Source organism: Pseudonaja textilis, chromosome 4 (assembly GCF_049901715.1).
Source record: "Pseudonaja textilis isolate UNSWEBS1 chromosome 4, rPseTex1.2, whole genome shotgun sequence".
In the NCBI taxonomy this organism is placed as follows: domain Eukaryota; kingdom Metazoa; phylum Chordata; class Lepidosauria; order Squamata; family Elapidae; genus Pseudonaja; species Pseudonaja textilis.
Window position 1 is genome coordinate 23,234,893 of NC_141993.1, and position 17,135 is coordinate 23,252,027.

At 38.8% G+C, this 17,135-nt stretch overlaps 1 protein-coding gene across 7 annotated transcripts in view; it reads right to left on the reverse strand.

Annotated features, from left to right (window-relative positions):
- The window catches only part of SGMS1 (sphingomyelin synthase 1), a 73,734-nt gene that overhangs the window by 45,432 nt on the left and 11,167 nt on the right, over positions 1–17,135 (reverse strand). For 5 of the 7 annotated variants that reach the window (XM_087932364.1, XM_087932361.1, XM_026719908.2 and 2 more), the window contains exon 2: positions 10,173–10,226. The exons of the other annotated variants lie outside the window; for them this stretch is intronic. The gene's annotated coding sequence lies outside the window, so the exon portion shown is untranslated. The remainder of the gene's footprint in view (positions 1–10,172; positions 10,227–17,135) is intronic. 7 annotated transcript variants of the gene reach the window in all.

Sequence of the window (17,135 nt, forward strand, 5' to 3'; positions counted from 1 at the left end):
CGTATAAGTAATAATAAAATAATTGTTCCTTTAAGCAAGAGCTAGTATAGGAACTTTGAATTCCTGATTTAATAAAGCCATGAGGTTCCAGGAAGCTTGATTGTTATAATGATAACAACCTAATTAATAGGTTGTCAAGTCTCCAAGACTCTTTTTTCCCAATAATTTTTTTTCTAAATAGCAGTTTCAAATAAGAAGTTAATACAGGTAATCCTTAACTTTTGACCACAATTAAGCCCAGAATTTCCAACAAGCAAGACAGCTGTTAAGTGAGTTTTGCCCCATTTCACAACCTGTCTAGCCACAGTTGTTAAGTGAATCACCGCAAACTGTAACTGAGCTCATAATTATGGTTTTAAATTGTGCTGTCCACACTTGATTTTAATGGCCTTTTTAGAGGGATTTGTTAAGCAAATGCTGCGGTCATTAAGCAAATCAATGGATGCTGTTTGACAGAAAGTGGAAGTAAATGTTTCCAGCAAAAAAAGTTTTAAATACAGAATCGCATATTCCATGCAAACAGCTGTAAATGCTGGCCAGTCACCAACATCCAAAATGAGATCATTTGGGATTGGGGAAGCGCAGCCTGTGGAATTTCTAATCTGGGTTATAAATCACCCTGGGGAGGTTCATTGTAGCTTCGAAGGTTTGCTCAATGACTGGTCAGAAGTCAAGGACTTCCTAGATGGACTTAATATCTGATGTTATTCTTTCTTCTCTAGATAGAAGCTGTATAAAGAAGTTTATATATGACACAAGTCATATAAAAACAGATAACAGTCATATATTTTTATGGTCTGGCAAAGAATAGCAAAGGGAGATATAGTGAACAGACATGCAGAACATTTAACCCAGAAACTCAAAAGAGTTTAAAAAAGGGGAAGATTCGATACGATCCTTTATATAATGCTGCAAACAAGAACAGCAAAAAGAATCTCATGCAAATCAGAAGGAAAAATGTAATTAATTTCCTTTCTAGAATAAGTCTATTTAAATATTAATAGTATTAACTTTATTCCAATTTAGAGACAGGTAATTCTTTGAATTATTGGACTTGGGAGAAACTAAGAGTTGAGTTTAGATGAAACTATAACCCCAAAAACTCAAAAAGCTATTCATTTCAATAATTCTCCCATTAATGAGAGCCTATGGAAAAATTCTATAGAATCATTGGCTATTTTAATTAAAATATGATTTGATATTTTATCAACTAAAAATTATTGGCAAAGCTTCATATCTAAATCAATCATATTTCAGACTGTGATGGCAAAGTAAATGGAAAGGAACACTTTTTACAGCAATCCAGCAATTAGTTATGACGCAGGAAAACTTTAAAAAGGTAAGTTCATCAAAGATCAAAAACCATAAGTAGTAAAGACCATTAATAATCACGGATACAACTTTTAGTTTCTTTTTTTTGAAAGTACTTATTAAAACAGGGATGCTAAACTCATGGCTTCATGTCATCACATGATGTATTGCAATTTTTTCCCCGCTTCGCTAAACCCGGGGTAGGGATGGCCAGCATGTAACACATCCAGCTCACCGCAAGTTTGATATCCCTCTGTTAAAACATTAAAAGGAAACGTAAGGTATTCAAACAGGAAATCATTAAGACAGCATAGATTAACATAAATTGGAATTGACCTAATAAGTACGTTGGTCTACACCAACAAACATTACAATTGTTGCGGCAATGGTTTTTCCTATAGCACTAGAGTTGCAACAGTTTGATCTGCAAGAAGCAGTAATAAGACTTTGACACATTTCAATTTTGGTGTTGTAGGAAGACTTTTAAGGAGATCCCAAAGCAAAACAAGCCCACATTTTCTTCCAAAGCACTATCATAATGACCAGGCTCCGACTATCATATTTTGATCATGTGGGGACCCCAGTTCCTTTAGATCCTCATGATACTTGGAAAAGTTGAAGGTGAAAAAGGAGACCGGATGGCATCAACAAGGTGGATCAATTTAATTATGAACCAATGAATTATGAACCAAGAGACTCAAAAGGTCATTTGGAAGGCCATTTGGGAGAGAATCTATCCATGAGGTCACTAAGACTTAATACCAAATCCATCCATCAATCAATCAATAGGCACAAGCCTGAAAGGATTTATCTAAATCCTTCTGTCTATACCGATCATTGGTGGGATTCAAAAAAATTTACTACCAATTCTATGGGTGTGGCTTGGTGGGTGTGGCAGGGCAAGGTTACTGCAAAATCTCCATTCCCTCCCCACTCCCTGGGGGAAGGTTACTACAAAATCCCATTCCCACCCCACTAACCTGCTTTCCAGCTCTGTTCTCCTGTGCAGGGCAACAAAAGAAGGCCCAGCCAATCAGCTGGGACTTGGGAGGCAGAGAACAGATGGGGCGGGGCCAGTCAGAGGTGGCATTTACCAGTTCTCTGAACTACTCAAAAATTCCGCTACTGTTTCTCCAGAACTGGTCAGAACTGTTGAATACTACCTCTGATACCAATATGTTTTCCACTTAACAGAGAGAGGCTTGTATGGATCAATAAACTCAATTTGTACAACTAATTTGACTTCATGTCTGGTGTGAATATATGGGACAAGGTGGGTGATGGAAGAGAAGGAAATCAATTCACATATCACGTTAAATCAGGCTAATCTAGCCCTGGGTTTGTTAAAAAAAACCTGCCATACAATGTTAAGCCATAATGGGTGTGTTCACATATTAGCACAAAAAAAAATTCAATTAAAGCTTAGGATATTGTGAAAAATCAGAGAAACCTTAAGTGCTGCTGCTTGATTCAGCACTTTACAAACTTATTTTTTTCTATTTCTTACTTAATTGTTCCTTAAAGTCATAACTGTTATCACCCATTCTCTCAATTTCACAATATCATGCCTTCAAGATGTTTCTTATCAGAACTAAAAGTCTTTTAACTGCAAGTATAGGAATTCCTTGCTTACAAATATATTCTCAAATACCTCAGTTATTTTTAGGCGCTATATTGTATAAAACTGGAATTTTAGCTTTATACTATAGCAGTGGTGGCGAACCTTTTCAGCACCGAATGCCAAAACAGGAGCACGCACGCATTAGACATCGGAAGAACAGCTTCCTGGTGCACACGGAGCTGCTCTTCTGGTTTCTAACGCGCATGCGCACACGAAGACCAGCTGGCCGGCATTCCTGTATGCACCTGAACCCAGAAGAGTAACGGGCGACGGCTGGCATGCCAGGAGAGATGGCTCTATGTGCCACTTCTGGCACACATGCCATAGGTTCACTATCATGGTACTATAGGATTCTACATTCTGCCTGGATCCAATTCTACTTCTAGGCATCATTGCAAATGTCTCTGCCTTCAGTACCACACTGGTGTGGAACTAGCCATGTGGTATTTCTACACCTCTATTTGTCTAAATAATTTGATGATGGAGGGAAACGATCTTAATTTGCATTACTGTAATTGCAATAAAGGAAAAAAAAATCAGGGTATAAAATGCTGTATTGATACGCCCTGCTTTAAGCAAAAAAAAACTCCAGAATGAATAAACCATGGAGAAAAAGCAAAGTCTGCTATTGAGGTCGAATTTTTCTTGATTACAATGTCTTTGTTTATAAGCCAAACAAGTACGTTCTTTGATCCACTGAGATACGAGGCCCCAGGATGTAACAAGACCAACCTTACACAGCTATGCTAAAAGAATTTGACAGGCTTCCAAGCAGAGAAACAGACGGCTGTTTCAAAGAAAAAGCAGAGGCGCATGCTGCTATGTAAGTACTGCAGAGTAGACCAATGTTATACAGCATATCTATAAAATCTGAAGTTTTTCTTATGCATTACATATCGTATAGTAATATCACTTAGACCTTGGGGGTGCTGGGGGGGACGGATGCCTCCTGCAGCACCCTGCCAGCCAAAATGGGGCACAGGGGGTCCACGCCGGGCTTCCCAATGCCACATTTGTGCTCTCCATGGCCTCCTGTAGCACTCTGCCAACCAAAAGCAGGCTGTGCGGGCCGCTTTCGGCCTGTTTTCCAGCCTGTTTTTCGATCCAATTCTCGGTTCGTTTTTCAGCCTATTTTCCAGCCTGTTTTGGCCCATTTTGACCCTGTTTTTCATCCCATGCTTCAGGAGGCCATGGAGCGTGAACACGATGCATGGGGGGCTGCATGCGATCCATTTTTGCTGCCAGAGGCACTGTGGGCTGGTCCTTTAGTATTTCCAGGCTGGTCCTGTGGGCCGGATTTAAGCACCTCATGGGCCGGATCCAGCCCATGGGCCTTGAATTTGACACCCCTGACTTAGATTTCACAGTGGTTTACAGCTTTCTCTCAGTGGTTTTCAGAGTCAGCCTATTGCCCCCAACAACCCATCTCGGAAGGATGGAAGGCTGGGTCAACCTCCAGTAGTTCTTAGTTCATGGCAAAAATTATGCAACTTCCTTTCTGGTAACAGTGCAACAGATCAGCTTTTCCTTTGACTTTTAGTTACTTCCTTTCCACTGCTGAAATTATCAAATCATGATTCAGGACTAAAATGCCACCATGCAGCCTAAGTCTTGAAATTAAATGTGATAAATTGGCCACATACGTAAACATGCATTTCCAATGCTACCTTCATATTTTATTTCTCTGTGCAACTATTTTGCTATGCAATATAAAACAAACTCCTTCAAATACTTTACTCATGTGTGCAGACAAATACGCACACATGTGCATCCGCTCTATTACTACCATCAACATCATTATTATGGAACACAAAAGTAAAAAAAATTCTGTTATTCCTGAATCAAAGAACAAGACCTGTTATCAGGGGTGGGTTTCTACCGTTTCTGTCCACCTCTGTAGAACCGGTAACTCTGAAGAGCAGCAGACATAGAACCGGTTCTATGTCTGCTGATGTTTTTGTCCACCTGCCCGCCCGGGCTCTTACCTGTCCTTTATTTCCTGCTTTTTCAACTTCAGCTGCCAAACGAGGCACAGCTGCAGTTAAAAAAAGCAGAAAAAGCAGGCTGTTTCAAAGGCTGCTTCTCTGCACGCAGCGTGCTGATGACGATTTACAGGCACGCGGCTCCCAGCATACAGGGAAGCTTGTAAATCCCGAACCAGTAATTAACTCTGTCGTATCCCACCCCTCCCTTTTATAATATGTAGATTTGCCTATCTATAATAGCAGATAATAATATTCTAAGTATTAATACTTGATATTATGTCTAACTAAATTCTTAAATCCAGCGTAGGGATGATTGAGGAGGAGGAGGAGACATAAAGCACCCTTCAAAAATGTAGGTTGTTGAAAAAAAAAATCCCGGTTTCTGCATTTTTAAAAGCATGGCAAGAAAAAAAAAACTGAACTCTGAAAAGCATTGTTCATATTCGGGCTTTGGGGTCAATGGAAAATTAGCAGTTTCCTCTCTAAGTGAGATTGGGAAGTGAGATGTTTCTGCTGGCCAAAAGCAAGCCTCACCCATCATTATGTGATATCCAAACTTATTTTTAAGGAACATAATTTTTTTTCCTCTTTAGCAATATCTGGTGTATATAAGTATGATTTTAGAGTTTAAAATGCATAATGTTTCCTTATGTTACTGATGCAATTTTTAATTAAGGCCTGACAGCATGGGATGCTACAAAATGGATATTTGCTAAACTCCAAAGAATATTTTCACTCCAAATAGGAGAAAAAGAAAGACTGTCTTCTTTTTATAATCTATCCTATTTACTTATCAAAACCATAAATCATAATTTTATTTTATTTTCTATTTTGCACAAAAGTCCATAAGGGGTTTTTAGTCAATAATAAACATAGATATTATCTTTTCTCTGATCAAAAGAGGCAATTTAGCCATGTCAATAAATGCCATCATCTTAAATCTTTCTCATAGATAAGTAGATAAGAAAACCATTGACAACTATAACCCTCTACCATCAATTGTTATCTTGATTTTATTTTACGTTCCTGTCGACAAAATTCTAAATCATCCAACTTTTAAACTCTTTGATACATATCTCCAACATGAGAACAGAAAACTTTATAGGATTGAAATTAGAGGATTAAAGGAAGAATTCTCAATCGAAAACAATTCTAAAATCTAGTGACACTGTTAAGCTACTAAAATGATACATCTGTGTAACTCCACTTCAATAAAACTTGTTAATAAATGGTTGATTGAAATTGTTGTGATTGTAAGAGAGCTTAGACAGAAGAGTCAGAGTTATATCACCTTCTCATAAAACATGTTCCAGGTTTTACTGTTTGCTTTGTACAAAAAAGCATATACAACTTGCAAAGCAAAGTGTGGCCAAAAGTTACTCCATGCTTTGTTGGCCAGAGCACCGAAAAACACAACTGAGTTTTGATAATACTCCTACTTTTGACTATGCAAGCCTGAACAATTTTTTTTTTTAAATGTGCGCTTGTAGTTAGTGAGAGCGGACACAAAATCAATAAATTGAGAATCTGTGGATTAACATTTGATTATTGCTCAGAACCCTGGTTTTTCTAAATATACTGACCAAGGCTTCCTGAGACAGTAACAATCACACGCTGTTCCCAAAACCCTTTTTTTTTTATTTCAGTGGCTGTGAATTATATGCATTCACAGTCCATAATGAGTCCCAAACAGTTTATGAATAGTCCAACAGAAGTCTGCGAGTCTTTCAGGATAACGCTGATAAGCATCCACCTTTATCTCCCTTAAAATGCTGCCAACAACTAAATTGCCAATTAGCTGTACAATGCCAAAAGGAGCAGAAAGTCAACATGGAGCTTTAGATTTTAAAACGACCAGAACGAACAAAGTTGCTTCCTGCAAAGGCTCATGTCCCTTTGCTCCTCCTTTATGTCTTATGGGAGGGGCCAATCATCTCCAAGCCATACTCACAATTTGCCTCTTTTGTCTTAACTGTTCTTGCCTTCTGGCAGCTCTGCACAAGTGTGCACTGGGAACAGGCTCCCCCTGTTCCTCTGCCTTGCTGATGTCAGATTCTGGAGGCTCCGGAGTCCGCACATAACTCAGATGGTCCTGGCCCCATCTCTGTGTTGGATGCAGATCCCTCTTACGAGCCCTCCCCAGACTCCAGGACTGGCCCTTGTTCCTTCCCACTGTCCAACTCTGCTGCCAGCTCCACAGGCAGACGGCGGGCCACAACACTAGATGAGGGGTGTCAAACTCACATCATCACAGCAGCATTATGTGATGTATCAGGACTTTTCCCCCCTTCACTAAACTAGGTGTGGGCATGGTCAGCATGTGACCCTCCAGCCCATGGGCTGGAAGTTTAACAGCCCTGATCTAGATGAAGGATTGGTCACATATCCACCCTGGTTTTCTGTACGAGAAGTTTAATAAGTTCCTCTTACGCTTATAAAAACCTTCAAATCCAGAATAGTTAACAATGTTGAACGGTTTTTCATGTCTACAGTTGTTTTTTTTAAATTTAAAATAAAATAAAAAATCCTGAAATGTTATATAGAACTTTTAAATTAAATAGAGTTTTAAAGTTTTAAACTTTTAAATTAAATAGAGTTTTAAAGTTTTCAGAGTTTTAAAAATTCACATAAGGGATATTGGATCTGAATTTTGTGAGTCACTTGAGAACTCTTTATAATATAATATGTAGTCTAATATCTTGGTGAATCATCGAGAACAAACTATAAAATAATTCATTCCTTTAAAATTATGTTACATTAATCACAACCCTTGTATTGGAAAGGTTTTAATAAAATTATTACACATTAGCATAACTGGTGGCAATACTGACTTAGTCATTTTCATAGCAAGTACTTGATGAAGTGGAAAAACTTACTTATATAGTCTTGGGCAAATATTTCGTTTAACCCTTGTCTTTTGAAATGTTGCAACATAAGTTATTAATTCTTAAGAGAGGGTTTTATACTAAATTTCTACTGACTAAATTTATACTAGATTTTATACTGAAAAATTACTTTTAAAAAATCCCTGGGAATCTTCCGAGATTAATGGTTTTTAAAACTGTGAGAATAACTTGAGTAAAAAGTTAGCACGACAGCAAAATCCTGACAATTTCTTCCACTAAGGGTTGTTTTATTCAGTTTAGGTACATCGACAAAGTACATTAATAACTTAATTTCTCTTGGGGAAAACATACTGAAATTAAATATTTACAACTTTAAAGCTCTGTTTCAGATTCTAGATAGATTTATATATGCTTCCAAATTGTGGCCCTATTTGATTTTGTTTTGTTTTGCTTTTGGTCCCCTTTTCTGGGGTCAGGTTCGTGAATGGTTAAATCATTAATGAAGTTTAAAAAAAAACAAAAAACAAAGGTTAATATATTTGTCCAGAGAGTCCTTTTTAATAAATAGACTTTTTGACTCTGTAATATCCTGTTTATCTATCTATCCAGTCACAAACAATTAAGGTTAACTAAGTAAAGTCATATCCTTTCTTCTTTAAATATAGCTCTCATTTAAATATAGCTCTCACTTAAAGACTGCCCTGCTTAGCAAACATCCAAAGATATAACAGTGCTAAAAACTAACTTTGTGGCCAGTCCTTGTACTTATGACTGTCACAGCCTCCCTATGGTCATGTGATCAAGATTCAGGCACTTCAACAACCAGCAGACATTTGCCAGTCCTCACTTATGACAGTTGAAGTGTCCTGTCATGTCATCACCATTTGAGGCCTTCTCTGCCAGCTTCCTACAAGCAAAGTCAATAGAGAAGCTGGTAGGGAAGGTCACAATCACTCCAATAAATTACTTTCACCCTTCCTTCCCTCCCATAGCAACTGTGTTGGTCACTCGTACCCTGGCAGCAAACTTTGGCCCTGCCACACCTATACTAGGCCTCACCAGTCATTCTCCTGCTCTCCCTCACCCAGTAGCAGCCAACCTAGCCCTGCCATGCTCATCCTGGACACCTGAACATCCTCTCCCACCCAGTGGCAGCCACATGTTTCAGTGTCTGTGAGCTGACCAGGACTTTTGACTTCCAGCAGGCTTCACCACTGACTTTCCTCCCTGGAACCCAGCAGCAAGTTGCAAGGAGATTCTTGCTTAATGACCTATAATTCTCACTTATCAACAAAGAGTGTGCCAGGATTGCTGCCACTAAGCAATGTGATCACGTGACCTCACACTAAACAACTGAATTGCTTAGTAATAGAAACTTCAGTTCCAAGTAACATAGTTAAGCGAAGATTACCTATTCACGGGTTCGGCCCCTTTATTGTCTTAGCTTCTGTGTTAACTACTTTCAAGCTAGTGTCCTCCTGGCTAGATCAAACAGAAAGCCCTCCATCTCATCTATTGTGCTATTTCATGATTATTTAAGGGAGATCAGAGAGAGAACATTTGCATACCATTGGCTTACAGGACAGGAATTCATATCTTGGTTTATTTTCAGACATACTGAATTTTTCATACTATTCATGCTGATTTATTGTCGCTTCTCCCTTATAGTTTAACATACTTCAGGATCACACATCATTGTTTGTAAAATACACGCACACGCACACACAAATATTTTGCCATTAAGGTTTGTCCCAATTAATCTGGCAACACATTTAAAAACTTTAAATAATATTTGAATACAGATGTGTACACCAACTTGTGTTTTGTTTTAAGGAAGTGGTATTTCCTTCCCTCCCTCACATATGAAACAAATATTCTTTTAAGATAATCATATTTAGAAGCAACATACATCCCCAGTCAACAGTTTGCTCCTCCTTACTTCCAAATTATATTATACTGAGAGAGACAAATTTAATTGAATTGCTCTCTATTGGAAGAAAGTTTTATAGTGTATCTTTCTTTCTTTCTCTCTCTATCCTTAAAAATGTCAGTGGCAGTCACCAAGAACTGGTGAAAAATGGATGGATACCATCCCAATAGCCACACCTGAAAAATCTAACTTTAGGTGAAAGTTAATCTAGTTTATATAACTGTGCAAATGAGTATGTAGTAAATATAAAAGTGAAAAGCAAATTTTAGAGAGGACATGTGACACAAATAGCTGATTAATCAGAATGCTTTTAAAATATGATCCCTTTTTCTGTAATGCCCTGCTTTTAAAATCCTCTGGCTCAACAGCTTTTCTTCCATCCTTTATTAACCCAGATGTATAAGAAGGTTATTCCAATAATAAGTTAAGATAAACATTCTTCTAAATGGAAAAATTACATAAAATAGGAGAATATTTACCATTATAATTCTGTTCCCAGATTAATCATCTTTGCTTCGTCTTTCTTTCCTTGTCTACAAAACAAGTAAAAGAAGAAAAAAGGTATTTCATTTCTCTTTTTAATAATTCAATGAAATGAAAACTTAAACCATTCAAGGTATAAACCCTTCATAATGTTTAGACCACAACTAAAATGAAATTTCTCAATACTGCACTTGCTAACACTTGAATATTGGTTTGCTCAAACAAAATTCAAAAATTAAGAATGGTTTAGAAATGGCCCTGAATCCAGGATGCTATTTAAATATTCCCCAAATATTATTTCTCTCATGCCCTTTGCGTAAAGACCATCTGCATTAAGTTCCTAGGAGACTATAACAGTTTTTTCCTTGTGACAAAAATCTTGTTTGCTTTCAGTTCATTCTGAAACTGAACTGTCAGAATTACTCTTTAACTAAGAAAAATAGAGATTTAGCCTATACAGCCTGGGTTTATAACAAATCAGTTTGGCATTCTTAAAAGCATGCTGAAAAATGGAAGTGAATACGGATCATATCTTTAGGGCATTTTTTTGTGTCAGAGTAAATACAGTTGCTCTATTGGGCATCAGGACATGCAACCAGGCTGCAGAAGCATTTTACATATTCATTGAGAATATGGTGAATTCTGAAAGAGTCCATTATTTCAGCAGTTTTTGTAATATGGAGGAGGAGGAGGGAGATTTTTGGTTTTTTTGCCATGCCCAATGAATTTGATATTTTCATCGTTTTTACTCAGGCTAACTTGTTTTTAATGCATTTATATAAAGAAATCATTATTTCACCAACCCCAATAATATTAAGGGCTGTATCCAATATGATACAGAGCTGTTGCTCTTCACACATATTCTATGTATTCCCAAATTTGATTCCAGTCAGAGGAGAGATTTTGGAGGCTACAGACTGAATAAACAGTACACTACTTATAAACTACACTACTTATACACTACAAGGTAATAACACTGGATTCTTATTAGCTTGCCTTTGAAAAAGGTGCCCTTTCCATCTATTCCAGTAATGTCAAACTCAAGGCCTGCAGGCCAGATTCAGGCCCCAGGTTGCTTAGATCTGGCTCGTGGGGCTGACCTGGAAACAGCAAAGGACTGGCCCGCGCAGCCCTCCTAAGCTCCGTTTTCACTGGCAGAGGGTTGCAGGAGGCTGTCGCAGCTGAAAACAGAGCTCGGAAGCCAGTTTTCACTGGTAGAATGCTCGGGCCACCACAGGCGCCCCACATATGAGTGACATCAAGCTAGCCACACCAACCCTGGCCCTCCAAGGTCAAACATAAGCCCCTCGATGAAATTAAGTTTGACACTCCTGATCTATTGCATAAAGGGCAATTATTTTGCTATAATAATGTGGTTTTAAGACACCTTGTTCATCTAATGAACAAGATGCTACTTTATTTATATGCCATATCAATTAAATAGTTTGATTCCTACATCAAAATCTGTATTACACATCAGTGACCCAGATTAAATAAGACACTAAATAAAACCTACAAAAGTACCGTGTTTCTCACAAAATAAGGCCGGGCCTTATTTTTTTTTGACCCCTGAAAAAAGGGCTAGGCCGTTTTTTGGGGGGTGACTTAATTCCCCCCCTTGCATTCTCAGGCGGGCGGTGACTGCTTGGATGTGGTAGGGCACTTCGTATCGGGAGACCTTCCGCCACCGTTGCTTTCCCTTCTCCCCGTGCTGTCGCAGTGTTTAGTGTAACGCTGCAGCGTTTGGCGCAGCCAGCCAGGGCTCCTCCCTGCAACTGGAGCCCGGCAGAGACACTTGGCTTCAGGCACTCTTGTCGCCACCTTCCCTTCACCTTCGAAGGCAAAGCCAATTCTTTTAAAAATGACACCCTACTACCAGCATGACAAAACCTCCCCTGCCCAACAGGGCAACCCAACCCCACGTGGGGAGGCAAATCTCCCGGGGCCGCAGTGCAGGATCGGCCCACCCCTGGAGAAGCACCCAGCCGCCATCCCTGCCTGGTGCCAGGCAGAGCACAAAGGGCTTTGCCTGGGGAGCCCAGCGCAGCTGACAGGCGGGCCCCTCCTGCCTGGCAGCGGAGCTCTCACCAAGGCAGTGAGCACCTCCCTGCTGGGCCCTCCACTCATCCCGCCAGGGACACGCCGTACCTGGGCGGGCTGGGCAGAGCCATGAAAGCGAGCCGCGGGTGCACGCTTGCCTGCCAAGCAAAAGAGCTGGCCCGACCCGAGCTTGGCTTCCTTCCCAAGTCCCTCCAGCCCGGACCCGAAGGGGCCACCGGGAGAGGCAGCCCAAAGCAGTGATAGCGCCCACCCATCCATGGACAGGGAGGCAAAGTGACGGCCTGCACCACGTCCTCCTCCAAGCTGAGCCCCACTGAGTGAGCGCCTCTGCCCGATGCCCGTGCTGCTGCAGCGTTTGGAGCTGCTGGTCATTTGGAGATGTGTGGGGACAGGGACGGGCTGGGCAAGGGGTGGAAAGGATGGGCGGCTTTGGGCTCCCTCTGCCGGACCCACCGGCCAGGGAAGCAGCACTGCCGTCGCCTCGCCTCCCTGTCCGTGACAGTAAATTCTTTATTTTCCAGGCTGTAATAGTTATTATCTGTTGCTATAACAGTAATGAACTGCTATATTATTAACCACTTCAACATATGTACAGCGTTCAGCCTAATTTTTTGTTCTGAACCCAATAAGTTTTATTTTCATTCAGTTGATACCAAGATTTTAAGATTTCAGTTCCACACGTGTTTTTCCAGGTGGATATTTGCAGGAGATACACACACACACACACACACACACACACACACACACACACACACACGGAAAGGAATGAATTATATCTATAGTATCAAATCACAGTACTTTTGACAATGACACTGTGCATTTTGGATTCCAGTTGTTAAGGTACAGCCTGTTATACCTTAAAATGGCTTCTACCGTACAGCACAGTGGAATTGTCATAGTAACGCCTTTACAGTACCCCACAATGGAAGCTCTCTCTGGTAAGGGGGATTGGTTCTTAAAAAACAAACAACCTAGGCCCTCAGCTTCAAGCAAAGAGGGCAAGTTGTCGGGGGAGGTGCCTGCTATTGCAGATAATCACCACAAAGACTGTTCCCTGTAGAATTTTTCCAAGGCTGTTGGCCAGAGCATTTAGGTCTCTAATTCTCACCACAGTGGTTGATGTAACAGGGCCAGGCCCAAGTGTCTTTTTCTTACATTTACTTTATTGTATTCTATAATAATATATTTCATTGCTGTAATGATGCCTCCAAGGAAATGTCAGGTGATTGACCAAGTGCAATCAAACGCTACTAATATTAACATTTAACACAACAGCAGTTATATTACACAATGCCCTTTATACGTTTTATTTACTCTGTCTTAAGGCAAAATAAAGGTAAAATTTAAAAAAAAATCAGTAAGCCTTAACACTTTTTCCCTAAAGGTAGGTTGTTATGTTGGTAATATTGTGTTTTATTCTTTATTTTTCTTTATATACTGAATATTATATAATTGTTCAAATCAATTTTCCCCATCACCCTTCTGATGGTTTAACTTCTCTTATAATACTTTATTTCACACTGGAGAGAAGAATATTACAATCCATCACACCTTTTCAAGCTTGGTTTCTTTGAGAAAACCAGCATAAAAGCCAATAATATGAACAGATTTTTCATAACAATGCTTTGTAAAAACCCAGTAGGGGAAGTATAGACCAATTAGTAGCTAATTATTATGGCAATTAATTTTTTATTATATAGACAATAGTATGAAATATAATGCTCTCCAGAGGTTGCTAAAAATAACTCCCTAAAAGCCTCACCCATCATGTCCAATACTGTAGTAGACTATAATTCAGAAAAATCTGGAAGGTTATTCGTTCAGGACATACAGATTGAGACATTAAAAAAAGTTCAAATAGAATTTAATCCTATTTTATGTATCTATGGTGATTATTCAGCATCTTTAGGAATATAATCTTCTAGCACACTAAGAAATTTAGTTTATTAATATGAATTATAATTTGTAATATATTTTCCTTAGCATGTAATTCTATTAAAGAGGCTCCGATAATGCAATTATCCATTTTCATTATTCAGCTTAATTTCAAAGCCAGATATTTTACTCTTATGATCCTTTACCTTCTTTCATTATAAATTCTTGGAATTATTTTATTTCTTTTATGGTTAGCAGTATTTCAAATTTATTTTACTGCTTGATCCTGGATTACCTGGTTTATATGCTAAAATATATTTTATTAATTTGTCCAGGCGATTTAATTATTTTAGTTTTGAACTAAGCTTTCCTAATAGATAAGTCATTCATTTGATCTGTTCTTGAACTTGAGTATTTGGATTTAAAGAGGGTGCAGGGTCATCATTTTCTTATGCTATTTTCTCCTCATTTTTGGAAAATTAATGTTAGAAATGGGCCGTCATTTCTTTCATCATTATTTCTTTTTTTCTGCAATTGGAGTTACAACTTTCAGAGGTTAGTGGTCATTATCTCAAAATGGCAATAGAAGGATAACGTAAGTCCTGTGGCAGGTACTCAAGATTCATATATCCAAACAGGGGAACTTCTGCCATGCCATCCCCTTTAAACACGATTATCCCATGGTCTTTACTACTCCAACTATTATAATTCAACACAGATTAACTTTTTTAACTGTTAAGCAGGCTAAAAAACAGTCTGTACCCAAGAAGAAGTGATACAAAAAATGTAATATGCTTCCTTAAATTTGAGTTGTGTTGTTTTAATTTAGGTTTTGTTTAGGGTTTTTTTTTAAAAAAAAACCTCACTTTTTTATTTTTATAATTAACTCAAGGCAGCAAATATATTCAATACTACTTTCTCATCCTATTTTCACCATTACAGTGGAAAAATGGAAAAATTGCAGACTACAGGAACCAGGAGCATCACTCAGGTGACCCTGAGGACATAGCTAAACCTCCAAGTGCTTCAAAGACCTTCTAAAAGGATGCAGATTGCCAGCTGTCTTCAAGGAATATAAATCTTTCCATTCCCCATTATCCTGTCAGAGCTGAAAAAGCTTCTTGGATGAGAAGTGAAACATCTTCAAAAGAAAAAAACAACAAAATCCACTTGCTTCCTGAAAATCAACTTGTGTTTTGAATAGTTGATATGGAATGAAAACCATACCAACGTGTCCCAGGTTTTCAGACCTAGGAACCAAAACCGATGATCAAACACCTTCCAAATTGTCACCTCACTTACTTACTTGCCTGCCCACCCCTTCAGATCTGATGGAGAGACCCTTTGTAACGTCCCACCAGGGGCAAGGGCATGACTCCTGGAAACAAAGATGTTTTCAGGGGTTTTTCTTTGAAAATGTTTTGTTTCTCGTCCAAGAAGTTCCTTCAGTTTTCTTCTTCTTCAGAACTGAAGAAGCTTCTTAGAAGAGAAGCAAAAAGTTTTCAAAGGAAAAAAACCAAGAAAGCCCACTTGCCTTTTGGAAAAAGCATCTTGGCACAACCATGACCTGGATGATGGAGAGTCTCCATAGACAATTGTAGAGTTGTAATTGCAGGAATGTTCCAATCTCGGATGGCAAACCTCAGATAAAGAATGTTTCCAAGCAAATACAACTCAGGTAAACAAAGTCACTAATCTAAAGGAGGATTAGAGAGAGGAAGTAAACATATGTTAGACTTTAACTAGAGATAATTAATTGTATGGATTACTGTGCTAAACAGTAACGAAAGTTAAGCAGTAACCAAAGTTAACCAGTGATGGAGAATAACTAAAAAGGTGTATAAATGCAAGACTAGATTCCAATAAAGATGATCATGATTCAGTTGTTCATGATCAAACAACTCGACTGCCTCGTCATTACAACAGACAATTCGTAGAAACAAAAGAAAAAAAAACTCAACAATAATGAACTGGGGAATTCCAGGCTTTAGAAGACCATCTAGATACCCTCCATATAGTAGCCTTTATAAGCTGGTCTAAGACTTTCCTATTTAGAAAGGCATTTTTTCCATATGTACCTTTTTCCTGAACACAGATAGTCCTTGACTTACCACAGTTCATTTAGTGACTGTCTACAGTTACAACGGAAAGGAGACTTATGACTGTTTTTCACACTTACGACCATTGCAGCATTCCTGTAATCATGTGACCAAAGTTCAGAAGCTTGGCAATTGACTCATATTTATGACTGTTGCAGTGCCTTGGGGTCATGTGATCACCATTTTCTCCCTTCTGAGGAACAAAATCAATTCGGAAACCAGTTTCACTTTACAACCGTATTACTAAATTAACCGCTTAGCAACTGTGACAAGAAAGGTTGTAAAATGGGGCCAAATGTTTCGCTGAGCCACAGAAATTTGTGGTCATAACTTGAGGATTACCCGTATCTTATTTACTACAGCTCTCCCCTTCTACCAGATGACCAAATTCTGTTGGTTGGTTTGTTTTTTTAAAGTTTAAATATTTAGGAAACAAATCAGTTAAGAGAAGGGGAAGCCCCCAGGGACTTAATGTTCAGAGGAAGAAACTTAGGAAGGACCTGCCCTAATGAATCAGAAGATTAAAACTGATGGCAGGAAGTTTGTACCTTCAGACATGCAAGATTCTGTTTATGTAGCCTTTCTGATAAAAGTAGAATTAGTTCATTTAGTCATGTTTCCTGTCTGATTTACCCAGGGGGCCTGATGTTATAATTATAATCCATCGTCCAAAAAACATTTCTGTGCAGCAGCACAATACTTACTTTAACATGACTATATGTTGCCATTAAAAGCTAGGAAAATTTTATTTATAAGCTACGATACCCCCAAAGTTCAAATGTACAGCATCTATGTAATTTGCAACCATCTTACCCAGGGGTCAACAACCTTAAACACTCAAAGAGCCACAAAGGTCCTAACTGGAAGCCCCCACGCACCCACCCCTGGTTTCAATTCTGGAGCCGACCGGAAGTCCAGTTCTCC